Below are 16403 nucleotides of genomic sequence, written 5' to 3'. Positions count from 1 at the left end.
AAACAAGCTGAAAAGTAGCCTGCGACCCCCGTAGGACACACCCGGATAGGGAGAACCTGAGCACAGTATTTATGTACCAAAGCGACACCAGGAGTTAAATTTCATGCTCTACCCTTTCTGTGCTGCTTTGGCTGACACAGGCGGGAAGATGTGTTTAAGGACATGAAAAGAATTAGCCAAACTGGCCAAGAGAGCTAAGAATCAAATACCCAAATGGTCGGTTGACACCTGGTGAAGCTTGCTGTTGAACAGTGATGCAAAACAACCACAGTGTACCTTCTGTGGGGCGGAGAGGATCATAAATCAGATGCCAATACTTGCAAACAGCATTTCTGATTTGTTGAATTACCACATTAACAGCAAGTGCTGCTCCTTTGATCTGCACCTGATATGATAAGGAGCTAATTATACGACAGGGTGACCCACGTGGCAGGGCAATTTCAGTCCTAGCAACACAATATTTATCTGGACAGCAAAGTCAAGCTGCTAATTCAAGAGGCAATCTTTTCCGGAGACTCAGCCAATGCAGTAAAACACAAACCCTCTGGGTCTAGGAAACACAGCTATAAGTTATTTTCTCGTCAGCTGCCGTTTTGGAAATGATGTACCAGTGAGCTGTCCGATAAGTATTTTCATATTAAATGGTCTCTATAACAAAGTACAACCCACAGCAGGATGCCCAAGTGTGACATCCCAGCTTTGTTTCCATGTGTTGATCTTTAAAGATAGAATATCAGATTTTGTTCTTTGCTTGTAGATCTTATCTGCTTACAACAGGAATCCATAGGTGCGGAAAATTTTGAAAATAAAACATGCAAAAGAAAAGAATGATAGAGTTCATCTCCATTCTTAGTAATAGGACCTAACTGAATTACTATCCTAACAACATGGAAAAGAAATAGCTGTATGGCTGGGACCTTGACACCCAGATGCTTGATTTACACCAGGGTTCAGCCTGCTGGTGAAAGATGGTGCAGGATAACCCCGGGGGTCTCGGTGGGATAGCGATAATACTGAATCAGATGTCAACATGTGAACACATTTAAGATACATAGTTCCTTCCAGACGCATCTTAAAAATCAGTTTCTAGAAGGGCAATGCGCACTTTAAGTTGGTGGGAGGTATGTGTGGAGCGTGGGCACAGGCTGGGACCTGTCCCCTGTGGCTGCCCTTGTGCTCTGGAGCAGAGCTGGTCTCTGTGACAGAGATCGCCTGGCCGCACACTGGATGCGCTTCCTCTCTGGCCCTTTCCAGAAAACTTTTCAATCTCTGGATCCATGGCAGGATCTACACACAGGTGACTGTGAACATGACATGATTGTCCCCTTAGATCTTTCTGTTGCCATAATCTAGGAGAAGCTGTGACCACTGTGAGTGTACAGGCTTCCAGAAATAGGAATGGAGAAGTCACAATTCCGTTCATACTCGTTGTTCTCCAAGATCGTTGTCTGCTAATTTAGCTGTGTTTATATAAAAACACACCTTATTTACATGTTAGTTTTAAAATTCTGCTGTTCCTTTTATCCTTTTATGCCAGGTTCATTGGGAGTCGGGCCACTTTTTGAGTATTAACACATTTTCCAGAAAAAATTGTCTTCACTGTTAAGTTGTGAATAGAGCACTTTAAAAAAATCAGAGTCATTAAAAATTGTACTGAGCTATAAAGTATTTTGCTCAGTCAGTCATCACCACATGACCACTTACTATGTTACTTTTCCCCCATTTTGTTAGTACATTATAATTATGCATAATGGTGGGATTTGTTGTCACGTATTCATACAGGCACACACTGTATTATTTTTATAGAATATAGTTTTTGTTAATTTTTTTGTTCTAATTAGTTATATGTGACAGTAGAGTGCATTTATGCATTTTGATAAATCATACATAAATGGAGTATAATTTCTCATTTTTCTGATTGTACATATTGTAGGATCACATTGGTCATGCAGTCATATATTACTTTTTGAGGAAATTTTTAAAATCTTCTTTATTCACTTAGCCTTTTAAATTGCAAGTTTATATCTCCAATAATTATGAAATATGTAATAAAATTTTTTACTTTTTAATTATTATTAACACCACTTCTCTCAGGTAGCCTCTGTGACATCTAAGGGCTCCCAGACTAGCATTGATTGATGCCATTTCTGCCTTTCTTTCTTCCCCAGTGCTGTCTGATTCAAAGTAAATGGAATGTACAGCCCTGCTACATGACACATTTTGTAAGGTCACAGATGTGCAGTTGTATTGTTTTTTGAGGGATACTTTTAAGTAAAACAAAAGCAGAAAAACTGCTTTAAGTTCAGATCCACAAGATGAAATGAATTCCAAACAGCCCAATAAACCAGGTTTCCACCCTGAAGCCAGCTGGCCTGGCTTCAAATCCCATCTCCCACAGTTATCGGCTGGCTCTTTGATCTTGGGGCCTGGGCCAGAGCTCCTGTGCTTTGTGGCTCTAAGGACCCCAGGAAGCAGATTCTGAGCTGGAGATGAATCACTGTAGTGAGGAGTGCCTTGTCACTTCAGGTCGGGGAGGAGAAGGAAGCAGCCCTGGACAGAGGCGAGAGTTGAGTTGTGACACCTTCTCTGCACTGGCCTCCAGTGACACACAGGGAGCCCTGGAGCTGGGACAGCCCTGCAGAGTTGTCCCCAGGTGGGGCATGGAAGCCTGGCTTTTGCACCCCTGTGCTCATCAGTCGCTGGCTGGCCCAGGACGGAGGCGTGACTTCAGAAGAGGCAGTTTCCTTTAGCCCATCTGGTACCCAAAGAGGGCTGAAGCTGTGAGCTGTCCCGGCAGGCTTCCTGCAACTAGAGGAGCAACTCCTTCGTTCCCCCAGGGGGACCTGGAGGCACATTGCCCAGCCCAATGTGGCGGCAATAATGGTCCCTTTCTGGCAGGGTCGAAACTGATGGTTAAATGGGTTTAATATACAAAGAAGCATCAGATCAGTGTCTGATTTCCAGTAACTGACATGTGTTTGCTAAGCAGATTAAAATTAAAATAGTAGACCTTTAATGGTTCCTAGACTCTGTTTCTGGAATATGCCAATTTCACTTATAACTCAGGGCCTTTATAGTTATTCCTGGAACATCTCCCCTGGGTTCCACATATTCCCAGGTAATGCAGGTAGGAGCCTTCGAGAATGGGGTCTGTAAGCCTCCTTCTTGCTTTTGTCCCTCCTTGTAACCCAGGCCACCGATGCCTGTTATGTTGTGTGGGATCTGCACGGAGTACGCCCCCAGGAAATATGTGATGAATAAGTGGGGCTTGTTTTCTTGTCTGCTCAACAGTGTGCCCGCAGGGCAACTTTCATTGATTTTTCTCAGAAACAGAAACTGCGTTTGTTCAGAATCTCCTCGATCCGTGCTGGCGATATAGCCCATCACGTAGAGTGCCTGCCTCTCATGCTGGAGGCCTGGGTTCGAGTCCCCAGCATTGGGAATGCGGAAAAAACAAATAAACAAACGAAACCAATTCAGAATCTCCTCGATCCATTTGAAACCCACAGCAGTGTCCCTCCGTGAACATGGGGAGACCACCCTGGTGTGATGGCTGACTCCATGTGTCAACTCAGCCAGGCCGTGGTGCCTGACTCCTTTGACCAAACACCTGTCAGAATGAGCATATTTTTCAGATGTGATTAACTTATCAGTAGACTTTGAGTAATGTAGGTTACCCTCCATTATGTAGGTGGGCTTTCTCTAGTCAACTGAAGGTCTTTAGAGTGAAGACCGAGGTCCCTTGGAGAAGGAATTCTGTCTCTAGGCAGCCTCTGACTCAAGACTGCACCTTCTGCTGGAATTTCCAGCTCGCTGGTCTCCCTGTTGCCTGCAGTCTTGCCCGCCTTCTCAATTCCATGAGCTAGTTCCTTCAGTGACTATCTCTGTGTACGAGTCCTGTTCGTCCCTTTTCCCTGAGGAGTCCCAAACCCCTAGGAACCCAGTGTTTTCTCAGACTCCGGTTTCCAGCTTTTACGTAAATGGCTGCCATGCCCACCTGGGAGCCCACGGACCTGACCTCTCAGTGGGCTGCAGAAGGTGCCGCCTCACCTGCTTATGCCTGTTCCTCAGCTGAGCCACCCAAGGTGAGCCTTGCTTTGCCTTTAGGGTTTGTGCTTGTGCTGTTGTGAAGAACCTAGGAGCAGCCGGTTCTCCTTGCTGATTGGGCCTCCTGGTCTGTCTCCTCACATGAGGCCAGTTGTACTTTCTTGTGGGGAGAAGGACACCAATCATCCTGGAGGACATCTGTAAACATGGTGTCCCCCTCACGTATCTGTCACAGATGGTGTGGACACACTTTGTTTTCTGGTCTCTTAGAGCTCCTGACACAGCATGTCCCTTTCTTCCCACTTATATTTAGGACTGAGGCGATGTTTACATTTTAACTGCTGTGATGGGCCCAAGAGTGGTGTCAGGAGGAGTCTTCAACAGATCACCACCCTCTACAGTTTGGAGCATGGTCGGTGATATCACTGTCTCATTAAATGTAATATAAAATCAAGTTGGATAGAAAAAATTCACATTGGTTATAAATAAGCGGGTCAAAAGTGGCTTCTGGCAGTGTGAATCCACCATGAAAATTTATGATGTACTGTGTGTATGACGTTGCCATGGTTTGATGCTAAAAGTAGGTGCACGTAAAGAAGCCAAGTCTGGTTTCTATTTTTAAACCCTGGACTTCCTCTAATACTCAAAATAGGAAAGAAACATGAAAGGTAAGGACTAATGGCATGTATGGAAGGGAAATATGGACACAGTTTATGTCTTAGAGAGTGCATTAAGGTGAGGGGCAAGTGGCAGCTTGTCATTCATGGCTTTCATGAGAACATGCCAGAAATAGTTCACACCGCTCTGTGGGGCAGCTCAGCCATGTCCCATGTGGATGAGGAAAGGGTTAACTTATGGAGGAGGATGTTGGCTGTATATCACTCAATTAGCCCCCAAATTTACCTACTCAATAAACTCACAAGAGCCAATACTTCTTTTAAATGAGAAGGGGGCATGACGGGTCTGGTCATACCAGCTCTGGCCTCTAACAACAAGTGGCCCAATTCTCTCTTATTTATAATACTCAGGTAAAGGGGGCAAGACGCGGGGAGGAGCTGCTTCTGTGATGGACAGGATGGGGTAGGGTTAGGGGAGCCGTTCTCTTAGGGAGCTAGACAGGGAACTGCCTGATTCTGCTAGATAAGAATGACTTCCCACACCGCTCAATTCTGTGGGCACGGAACACAGTGCTGAGGGGCGCACACATGTCCATGTCGTGTTCATAGAGAGGGATGCACACGGGGCACAGACATTGTCGTCCTGTTATGTCCGCTCACCTGACTTCTGGGTTCCACCAGGTATTGCCTCTTGCCTGGCGTTGATGCTGGGTGGGAGACTCAGAGGGGACTGGATGTCCTGTGATTTGTTTGGCACTCAGAAGTGGAGGGTGGACAGGGTCAGGCCAGGGTAGGGGAGCCACACTAAGAGTGCTGAGAGCAGCGCGGAGGCAGAGGTGGCATCCCCGTGCCCACCAGGGGCTAGGGCTGTCAGAGGAGCAAAAGCAAGTTTGCAGCAACAAGCAACCCACCCCTGTAGCTGGGGTAGAACCAGAGTGCAAGGTCAAGACAGGGTCCTCACGGATGTTAGGAAGGGACGGAATAAGTGAGGAAGTGGAGGAGCGAGGCAGACGGTCTCTGTACGAAGAACCCCAAACTGTGTCAGCATTCCCGCGCTCAGGAGCCGAGAGTTTGTCCCTTCGCTACCAGCTTCCCTCTTTCAGAGTGGATTGGATTGAGCGACTGCCTTTCAAGAACAGAACATAGAAAAGAAAGAACCGTAACTGCAGTGGGCAAAGCTTGCGTGTGAGTGATGAAAGTAATGACATCGGCGACAAGTCATGAAGCCCCTGAGGTGCTGGGCCAGGCACTTGTCCTAGTGCTCTTCCAGCTCTGGGCACAGTCCAAGAGAACCACCAGACACATCCAAGCCAGGGGGATCTCAAAATACTCCTCAAAACTCTGAAGTTCACAGAACCAAGGAGAGCCTGAGCAACTCGCCTAGGCCTCAGCTGTCTCAGTGGATCTGATGGTTGAATGCAGCTTGGTGCCCTGGATGGGTCCTGGCAGGGAACAAAGGTGTTAGTAATGGAGTCCAGAGTTTGGTTCACAGGAGTGTGTCAGTGTTGGTTTTTAGTTTTGACAACCGGACCAGCAAGATGCTGACGTACAGAACACCAGGTGAAGGATACCCAGCAGCTCTCTGTATTGTCCTGGCTACTCTTCTGTAAATCCAAAGTTTTCTAAAATGAAAAATTTTAAACACTAGAACAAGTCTATGTGCGCCCAAAGAGACAGGAGACCGGAGCAGGAGGAAATGCTCCTAAGGCATCCTGGGGGCGGGGGATAAGGCGCAGCACCAGCAGGGCTCACTGGACCAGTTTCTCTGCTGAGGTTCTTCAAGATTCAAGTTGTGTGTTTGTTTTACACTGTTTTTAAAGTTCACCGATTTTCCTAGCCATTGAAGGGTGCTGTGGTTTGAAGAATTCACGTGTTGGAAACTTAATCTTCAAGTAACAGTGTTGAGACATGGAACTCTCTAACAGGTGATGGGGCATAGGACTCTGCCCTGGAGGATGGATGAATGGGGAGGAGTTGGTTACCAAGAGAGTGGCTTCCTGAGGAAAGGATGCGCTGGGCCGGCCCCCTCCCTCTCTCTTTCTCTGGGGTGTGATCTCTGTTCTCTTACCATTCTGCCTTGCCCAATGGGAAGATGCAGCACGAAGGCCCTGGTGAGATGTGGGCCCCCCTTGACCTTGGACTTTCCATAAGTGTAAGAAATAAATGTTTGTTCTTTGTAAATCATCCAGACTCAGGTGTTTGGTTAGTGTGGCACAAAATGAATGAAGGCGAGAAAGTTTTGTTCATGACCTGATAGAAATGAAGCCACGTAGAGACACTTTCAAGCTGATAGGTTATTTGGAACCCTGAAGTAGCTCCAGGAGATAAGCCGTGTTTCCCAGAGGCACAGATTGTCAGACAGCAATGGTGGCCGTAGGAGAGAACAGCACATTAGGTTGTTGGAGGAGTCTGCCCTTCAAGAGACGCACTTGTGAGGTTTCTTAAGTTAAAGCCCTCTCCTTCCTTCGTTTCAGGATCAGGAAGGTGCAGGAAGCTGTTCTTGCAGCAAGTCCTTCCAAGGGGCTGGTTCAGCTTCAGAAACGCCCAGAGGCTGGAGACCGTTGGTCAGGAAGCACAGTCCCCGAGCCCCAGTACCTGGAAGAGAAGTTCTTTCAGCATGTGAGGGTGTTTCATCCAAGGCCAGGTCAGCAGGTGGAGCTCACCCAGACCAGGCCACAGTGTTGCCAGGTGGCACATGGCAAAGACAGACTCGGAGGAGGCTTTCTGTCACCCGATCCACGCTCTTAAAATGAGTATGGAAATAACGATGCGCTATTAGAGTCGTTGAACTGAAAAGTCTCCATTTCAGTTTAGCTTCTCTGTAAAATACTGGATGAATGTATAGACTAGAATTTTCTTACCAGTCGCTATTCGAGGGATGAAAATCTGTAGCAGAATGTAATGAGCAAGATCAACATGTAATGAGCAAGATCAACACGTAACTAAAGCTGCACATAAGCCATCGTTAAGCAGAATTGCCCCCATGTCACATTGTGCTTTTACACTTGAGTGATAAATTCGTTTTGAGCTGTGTGTTACCCTCATCGAGACACTCCTCTCTCTACTCTCCACAGAGGCCTCCGTCTCCGTGATTTCTGGACTTGGAAAATTTCCATTTCCTCATGCTCAAGAGTGGTGCCATTTACCAGTGTCCTCTCACCTTTGGGGCTATTTGTTCTAAACTTCTTGGAACAGAAGGTTCTCTGTCAGGAAACTTCACCCCTCACATACACATGTGGCCTTAGAAAAGAGCTGTCAATAGGGAAGCAAGCAGCAGGCTCAGCTGGAGCAGGTGTGTTCTGTGGCTAGCGGCTTGACCCCACTGGTCACTCTGATCCCCTGGGAAGTTTTGTTTCTGCTGTTGTCTGAGCTCCTGAAGGAGTTTTACAGAAGCTTTTTTCAGGGTGAGTGTGTGAATAGGAAAAAGAGGGGAAGGAGGAGAAAAAGAAAGAAACCGACTTGACAGAAGAGGCACGTTAGCCATGTTTAAAGAAGCGGAGTGAGCACATGGGAACAAAGCCAGTCCCAGGTGACCAACAGGGCCTTCGAGAGGGAGTCACGGTCAGGTTTGTAGGGAACAAGTTCAGTGCCATGAAATGGGTCTCAGTATCTCAGGACAAGACAAGAAAACAGGCCAGTGATGCAGGGGGATCGGCCGTTACTCCACCCTGCTGGAGCCACCCGCGGAATGGAAGAGCCAATGGCGTGTTGTTGGCTTCATATCCTCTTCAGGTGGTCTCTAACTCCCAGGCATCACGGTCCCAAACTTGGTGACATACAGTGATCTTTTATTAAGAGACACATTTGATCTGAAAGCCAGCAGAGCGAGTGTTCCACCCCAGAGATTGCAGGACAAGCCATCCCTGGAAGGAGCCAGCCGTGGAGGCTGGCCCGCTTTCCCAGGGCTCCTGTCAGCCCTCTGCTGTCCCTTTCCCCACTGCTTTGCCACTTCTCCCCCGCCTCTGGCCCTTCCTCACACCCTCCTGCTCCTCATCTTCTTCGAGTTGGCATCCTCCGGCCCTCACCTCTTCATCACCACCAGAGACACTTGGCTCCCCCAGCGTCCCTCTGGTGGCTGCCGCACCCTGTCCAGGGCATCTCTCCACAGAGCTTCACTTCAACGTGTCTTCTTGGGGGGTCGTTTCAGTCACATCAGGGCAGGGGAGACAGGGCAGGAAAGGTGTGGGAGGCACTTACTGGCCAAGTGGAATAGTCTGATGCAGGAATGTAGCTCCATATGGGTCCCAGCTGAGGCCAAACTGTGAACAACTGAGATGGGACGATCCAACACAAATGAACAAGACACAGTTCTGACGATGCAGCGAAGGAAACTGGGCCTGTCCTGAGGCACCCTACAACGTCAGGCCTAGGTGAGGGTGAAAGGGAGTAAACATGCCGCAGAACGTGGGGTGCAGCGAGGGACAGTCTGGGCAGAATGGGAGGGGCGGGCACAGACCGCCCTAGTCCATGGTCAGTTGCTGTAACAGAATACCATGGGCTGGGCAGCTTACAAGGAAAGAGCTTGATTGAGGTCCCGCGTCCGGAGGCTGGGGAAGTCCAAGGGCACAGGACAGCATCTGACCAGGGCCCTCATGCTGCACCATGGCAGGTGGGCATGTGCAAAGGAAAGCAGAGCGCAGACTCGTTCTCATGAGCGCCCACTCTCGCCATAACCCAGGCCATCACCAACCCCTCGGCTGTCTGAGATTGGCCCTGCGGGCCGGCTCCACCCTCAGACCCAGTCGCCTCTCTTTAGGCCCCACCTCCAATGCAGGAATATAGGAAGGAGATTCGCCCAAAAAGAGCGGAGGAGGTCGACAGAGCTGGGGTGGGAAGCTTCAGAAGCTCCGTGTGTTGGTTTTAGAGTGCTAGCTATTTTTGGATGAAAAGAACTTTGAGGGAAACACTAAAGCTGTGTGCTGAGCTTTAAAAAGGTAAAAAGATAAAATGGCTAACAGAGTTAAATCTGATCCACTTATTATGAGAAGAGATGGAGAAGAAGGTTTCCACTTTCTCTTTTTCTCTGGCTTACTGGATGATCGAGGCCACCATCATCCAACTGTGTCTTGTATGTGGGTTTCCAGGGACCCCACTCTGGGGACTCTCTTGGGAAACCGAGGCCACCATTCAGTGCCCAGTGCCCCTCTACACCTGATTAACTCTTCTTGGTTTGGTGGTAGTCGTATCTTTTATATATTAAGGTGTGGCATAACGTTGCATTTGAAAGGGAAAACAACAACAACAACACACTTTGTATTGCTTTAAAAGCCACTGATCCAGGATAAGTCTCAGTATGATTCCACCACCTGCAAAGCAAGAGAAAAGGTATCATTGTTCCCGTAGTGGTTATTAGTCAGATGTCATTATGAATGGCATCATCGGTACCACATACATATATGCAAAGTTCATCTTTTGATTTTTGTTTGCTTTTTTTTGATCTTGGGAAAAAAACATTTTCTTTCACCCAGTTTAAGAAATATGTTGGATTTGATCTAGTGCCATGCCTGTGTTCTACTGCAAAGTGCTTGTATAATGTATACTGTTGATTTTCATAAGAAACAAATTTTGTGTCAATATCATTGGACACCTTTGGCAGGCTGCAGGAAGGTGGAGAGGGAAATTTTTATACTCGAGTCAAGATCCTGAAAGAGTGAATGTCCTGTGGACCCATCCTATTGATGCCTTTTGTATTCTCTCTATCCCTTCAAGGAATTCTGGAGATATTCCTGAAACAGTTGCCAAGATTGTATTAGTCAATTAGCTCTTGCTGCTAATTTTAATTTTATGTCTAGTTTAGACAATTTGGGAACAGAATTAAAGCTCTTGAGCTATGCTGTCAAAGAAACATAATGCAAGCTACATATATAATTTAAAAATGTCTGGTATCCATGTTTAAAAAAGGCAAAAAAGAAATAGATGAAATTATTTTCATGATTTAACCAATATATCCAAAATATTATCATTCAATATGTAATCCATATAAAAATTAATTAATGAGATATTTAACTTCCTTCTTTTTCCTATGTAGTCTTAAAAATTCAGCATTTTTAAAGCACACCTAGTTCAGACTAGCCACATCTTAAGTGCTAAGTGCTTACAGGTGACCAGTGGCCACCATTTTGGATGGTGCCGCTCTGGAGGGTCTGTGCATTTTATAGCACTGAATGCTAATATAAGAAATAAGAATGTGCATGTTCTTTTACTGGGAAGTGACAAAAACTCTCTCCGTGACTAGACTCTAGTCAGGTTCCTCCTAGATTATTTTCAACTGGGCAATGTGCTTAAGCAAGCCCTAAAAAGCCTAATTTAGAAAGAATTCTCCTAAGGTGGTGTAGCAAATATCCCTTCTTCTCAATATCTGACCATATTCCTCGTCCTGGTAATTCCCCAGATACTGTCTGATCACCCTGACCTCTCTTCAACAAGAATCTTGTTAGGTTAGATCAGCAGATTATTGTCCTTTTGTCTTAGTCTGCTTTTTTGTTACTTTGACCGAATACCTCAGACTGAGTAATTTATAAAGAATAGAGGTTTGTTGATCATGGCTCAGGGGCTGGGAAGTTCAAGAGCATGAAACTGGCATCTGGTGAAGGAACTTCATGCTGCATTGTAACATGGCGGAGGGTATCACACGGTGAGCCAGAGTCAGTGTGCTAGTTCATGTTTCTCTTCTATTAAAGCCACTAATGCCATCATGGGAGCCCTGTGTTGATGACGTTGATCTTAATTACCTCCCAAAGGTCATAGCTCCATCTGTCATCAACATATGAATTTGAGAACTTTGGGGGGGACACATTCGAACCCCAGCGCCTAACCTCTTAGTAATTTTCCATACATCAACTCGTGAGCCTTCCTGCTAGGGCTGCCAGCCAGAGGACCCCTTCTGGAACTCCCTCAGCCACCCTACTTCTTGGCTATCAACTACCATGTTCCTGGCTGTAGAAATGAGACCCGTTTCCCTTCTGCTGCAAAACCCCATGGTGTCATCGTCTCAGCTGTCCACCTTTCCAGTCTTCAATAACTTCTCTTTAATAGAAGCTGTCTCCAAGGACCATGTAGTGGGCGTGGCCCAGCGGACTGTGACACTGGACCCCTGGGTGTGGACCTGCAGCCACCACTTCCTGATGGGGTGAATTTGGGCAAGGTGCTCAACCTCTCCCTGTACCAGGGGCCCATGGGGTGCTCGCCTGTTGCAGGCCAAGCGCTTTGTGCGGAGCTAAGGCAAGCCCTGGCCTGCTGCTCTTCTTGTTAGTTTCAGTATTATTGAAGGTTTGCTGTCAGTGTCTCCTGGCTGAGTGCTGGGCTGATGGGTCACTTCAGATTCTGAGTAGCCATCAGTTGGTCAACCTTTCTGAAAAGGCCTCTAGAGGAACTTTAGTTGAAGATCCCTGATCTCAGTATATTCAGAGTTAACCAACTCTGCTACCACCCACCGGTCCCCAGTAGACCTTGCACGTTCTGGACCCACTCTCCTCAGGGCTGCGCCTCAGGTTAGGGTGTGAGGCGACTGCAGAAGGGCCCTTGTCCTCACAGTGAGTCGGTGACTCTTAATCCTGTGTTCACGGCCGTCAGGCCTGTGGTCCGTGAGGTCAAGACCCGACAACAGACTAGCTCACGAGGTGGTGACCTCTGAAAAAGGTCATGCAGTGTCCAGCAAAGTCAGCAGCTGGCGCCAGGCGTGCCCCAGGGTGAGAGCAGAGGTCCTTCCTGTTGGATGTGGGCTTCTTGAGGTGCTTATGGCTGAGTTCAGGGAGGTCCCCTCTGTTCTCGAGGCCCTGTCCATGCTCACCTCCCCCTCAGAGGCTGTAGCCAGGTGAGCTCTGAGTGCACCTGTGCAACGTGCTTCTCCATCAGAGGTGTGGCCTGGACCTGGGGCCTGGCCAGACACCTGTCTTCAAGGTCGTCTCCAGGAACTTCATGCAGGTGTAGTTTTGGATAAGAACAGCTCTAGAAGATTCCGTGCAATCTCTGCCCCTCAGTGCTCAAGATTCCCAGGCCTGTCCCTCGCAGTCAAAGGGATGTCCTGGAGCTTGGCTTGGATCAGCTTTCCTGCCTCAAGGCTGCCGGCCAGCAGGATCCCTTCTGGAACTCCCTCGGGAGTCACCTCCGGATGCTTTCATTGTTGTTGTTTTGACTGGGGATTGAACCCAGGCCCACACGTGCTAGGTGAGCATGCTCCACCCTGGATACATCCCCCTTCCCACCCCTTTTTATTTTGAGACAGTGTCTCACTAAGTTGCCCAGGCCGGCTTGACCTTGCGGTCCTCCTGCCTCAGCCTCCTGAGTCACAGGAATTACAGGTGCGTGCCACTGTGCCTGGCCAGAATTCCTGACTAGGTCCCTCGGGGCTTGAGTGCCTTGAACACCATGCCCTGTTTATTTCCCATCTCTTTATCTCAGATCTGCCCCTGGTGGCCCTGCACAACAGATTGGACCATTCTTTAGCAGGAGTCACTGTAAATATTTGAGTGGAACTCTTGTGTCACTACTGTCTTTTCTCTAAGTTCTTAGTATTAAAATCATTACCTTTGTAATCTAATTCTTTATTCTGGATCTTTTCTATAACACACACCTTAAAGATAAAATAACCAAAAATCAACCAACCAACCAAACAAAGAAACACCACAAGAAAACACTGACTACATAGAGATTATCATCAGGAATCGGTCTTACCACTGTGGGGACCAGGCGAGGGGGGCGTCTGTCCTTTCTCTCACACCTTGATGTTGAACTTGCCTTGTGACCTGGAGTGGAAGTCTATGTCTTTTTTCTTTTAATGATTGTGGTCTATACTTTCAGGGAAATAGTTTAGTTAGGATTAATTTGGGGTGTGAGTCCAGTAGTCCCCCTTATCCGTGGGGAATACGCTCTGAGTCTGCAGTGGACCCTGGAGCTGAGCCTAGCGGTGGACCCTGCTTGTTCTAGTACCAGTGATAAAGCTTAATTTATAACTTAGGTGTAGTAAGAGACTGATGGCAGTAATTTACCCTGGATCTTATCAACCTCAGCATACAGTTTCCCCCCCCCTTTCCTTATTAGATCAAGAACTTACTCTTTCCCTTCAAAGGAAGTGCTTTGCTCCTTCTTTGGCATATCTGAATGCCGCCATCTCTGCTCTCAAGCTCTGGGGCCACTGGGTGAAACGGGTTTCTTGAACACAAGCCCTGCAGGTGCCTCAAAGTCGATCTGATGTCCAGGACGCTCTTAGGTGGGTAATGGGTCTACGTAGCACAGACACACTGGAGCGAGTTTTGGTTCAGGTCCTGGGTGGGCCAGGGCCAGGACAGTTAGGACACTGTGAGATAAAACTTGAAAGTTATTTATTTCTAGAGATTTCCATTTAACATTTTTAACTGGTGGTTAAATTCAGGTAACAGAAACCATGGAAAACAAAACTGGCCAAGGCAGGACGACCGTCATGGGCTCTCAAAGCAACAGGCATGTGTGGCCTTATTTCTCTCTCACCTGCCGGTTCAGAGGTAGCATGTGGCCTCTGACTGTTGGCTATCCTCCATATCCATCACCCCCGGCGTCTTTTCTTTTGAGCTCTTTTGCCATGCTTGGTGTCTGTCACAGAAGTCATCTCTTGCCCACAGTGGCTTCTGAGGATCCAGCCATCATGTCTGCATTCTGTCTATCAGGACTATGGAAGAGGTGAAGGGGATGAAGCAGGCATTCTTTAAGGAAGATTCCAGGAGTCGCCTAATGTTTCTAACAGCCCTTCAGTCAAAACTCCATCTCAAGGCCTGACTTGGCTCAAACAAGGCTGGGAAATCCAGTCTTTATTCTGGAAGACCATGCATACAGCTGAAAACCGAGATTTCCATTAACTGGCAAGATTGGGATGGGATGTGAGTACACCCTGTCTGTACAATAGTTTCAGCAGTTGACTGTTCACTGCTCATATTACTCTTTGACTTATAAGAGAGGGAGGGTCCGTCCTAGTGTCTCTGATAGAAAGTTCCAGATTGTAGAAAAGAAAGAAACAAAACTTCTTAGGCCAGTAATTGTGTGAAGAGGAAAAGGACATCACAAAAAGGAGACATTTAGCTTTGAAATGGCAGTGATTTTTCTTAGACCATGCTGTATGATAAAATTGCAAAGAAAGATTTAAAAATTCCATTTAAAGTACATTACTAAAATCAAATGCACACAAATTTGTTGAGAGTGTAGGTCCAAGAAAATGTAAGCCGTGGAAGTGTGTGCACATGGGATTTGGCTGGAGCACGTGGGCTCTGCTGGATCTTTTTTCTGGAGGAGGGAAAGAGCACTCAGTTAAGGGATGGTGAACCTGGGGACTGCTGACTGTTGCCAGAGGGTCACCTAACTTAGCTGAGTCACAGCTTCAGCTCTGAATATCTCGGTGATAGCATCAGTGGGCTTCAGAGCTTTTGAAATTCTGAATGTCCACTAGATATCAGGTCTGCAGGGTGAGGGAGCCCTTAGAACCTCAGTCACCAGCAGGATGGAAGGTGGTGTCTGTGTGCGGAAGCCATGTGTGGTGCCTTGGTGGGAACATGCGTCAATCTCACGGCTACACTGGGTTTTGTTACCTCGTCCTTGTGAATTTTAGCAGTCACCACAGATACGCCGAAAGGGGAATTTGTGGTTGGAGCAAGCGATATTAAAATGTGTGGAGTGCTGCAGGGAAATATAGTGAATAGTTTGTGGTGATAATACCACTTCACCAGTCACAGCACTGATCCATTAGTGGAGTTCAGTTCTGTAGCCTGCAGGAGCTAAGTTCCAGTTAGATTCAAAAGTGGTAAAATAGGAGCTTAAGAGAAAGACGAGATAAAATTAAGGGGATAGATTGATCGGACAGAGATAATACAATCAGTCTTTTGTGCTGTTAATATTAAATGCAAGTGTCAAGATGTCATCATGGATAATATTTTCAGTACTTCATATTTTAAATTCTTTAACCCTCTAAGATTTCTAACAACATAACACGTTGCTTTGTGTCTAGGAGGCTCCGCCTCCTTTGCCCTCACCTGCAGAATTCTAAGGGTGCCTGTGTCTGAGTTCCACAGTTGTAGGTGCACCTACGGGACCTCGATGTTGAAGTGTCTGAAGCATTGGGTCTTGTGTGAAATATGAAACCCTTTAAACAAGTCTCTAAGTTTGCTGTGCATATCTCACAAAATGGCTAATATTATCCAAAATAAATCAGATAATCATATTATTTGTTGTGACTTTTTAATTCTTTAAATGATCAAGAAAGCCACTTTGAGGAATATAACATGTAAACTATGCAGTTAAGAGAAGTATCTTGCTAGGTTTAGCAATAACATGAAAAAAAGGAAAAAGTATATTATTTCCTAATAAGTAGGTCTTCCTTTCTGCCTCCCTAATGTTATCAATCAGAAAAAGAGAAAATGGTTCCAAGATTTTAGCTGAATCTTTCAGGATGATTCCTAAAGACATCTCAGTGATATTTTGACTGGCTTTTTGGAAGCAAGAAGCTTTGAAGTGATTTTTACCTTCCTCTTTTAAACAGTCAGCACAGGAGAGTGGCAGTGATTTGAGAGCCCGCTGTAGTGTGGAGGCAGGTCAGACAAACACCCTGACCTGTGGCCAGCTGTGTGTCCGGCTGCCCCCTGACCGCGGGGCAGGCTGTGGGGTAGGCCCTGTGCCCACACAGCCACATCGCCTGGGATCCCTGCTTACTCTGAGTTGAGCAATCTCAATGACCCAAAGAAAGGTTTTCTTGCAAAACAACATCCCTCAAAACCCAGT

General features: G+C 46.9%; 1 protein-coding gene across 2 annotated transcripts in view; it reads left to right on the top strand.

Annotated features, from left to right (window-relative positions):
• Positions 1–16403, top strand: part of Retreg1 (reticulophagy regulator 1) — a 124603-nt gene that overhangs the window by 73399 nt on the left and 34801 nt on the right. The gene's annotated exons all lie outside the window — the stretch shown is intronic.

This window comes from Sciurus carolinensis, chromosome 6 (genome assembly GCF_902686445.1).
Source record: "Sciurus carolinensis chromosome 6, mSciCar1.2, whole genome shotgun sequence".
Classification (NCBI taxonomy): Eukaryota; Metazoa; Chordata; class Mammalia; order Rodentia; family Sciuridae; genus Sciurus; species Sciurus carolinensis.
The sequence above is the reverse complement of the archived record's forward strand: the minus strand, read 5'-3'. Positions and strand labels throughout refer to the sequence as shown.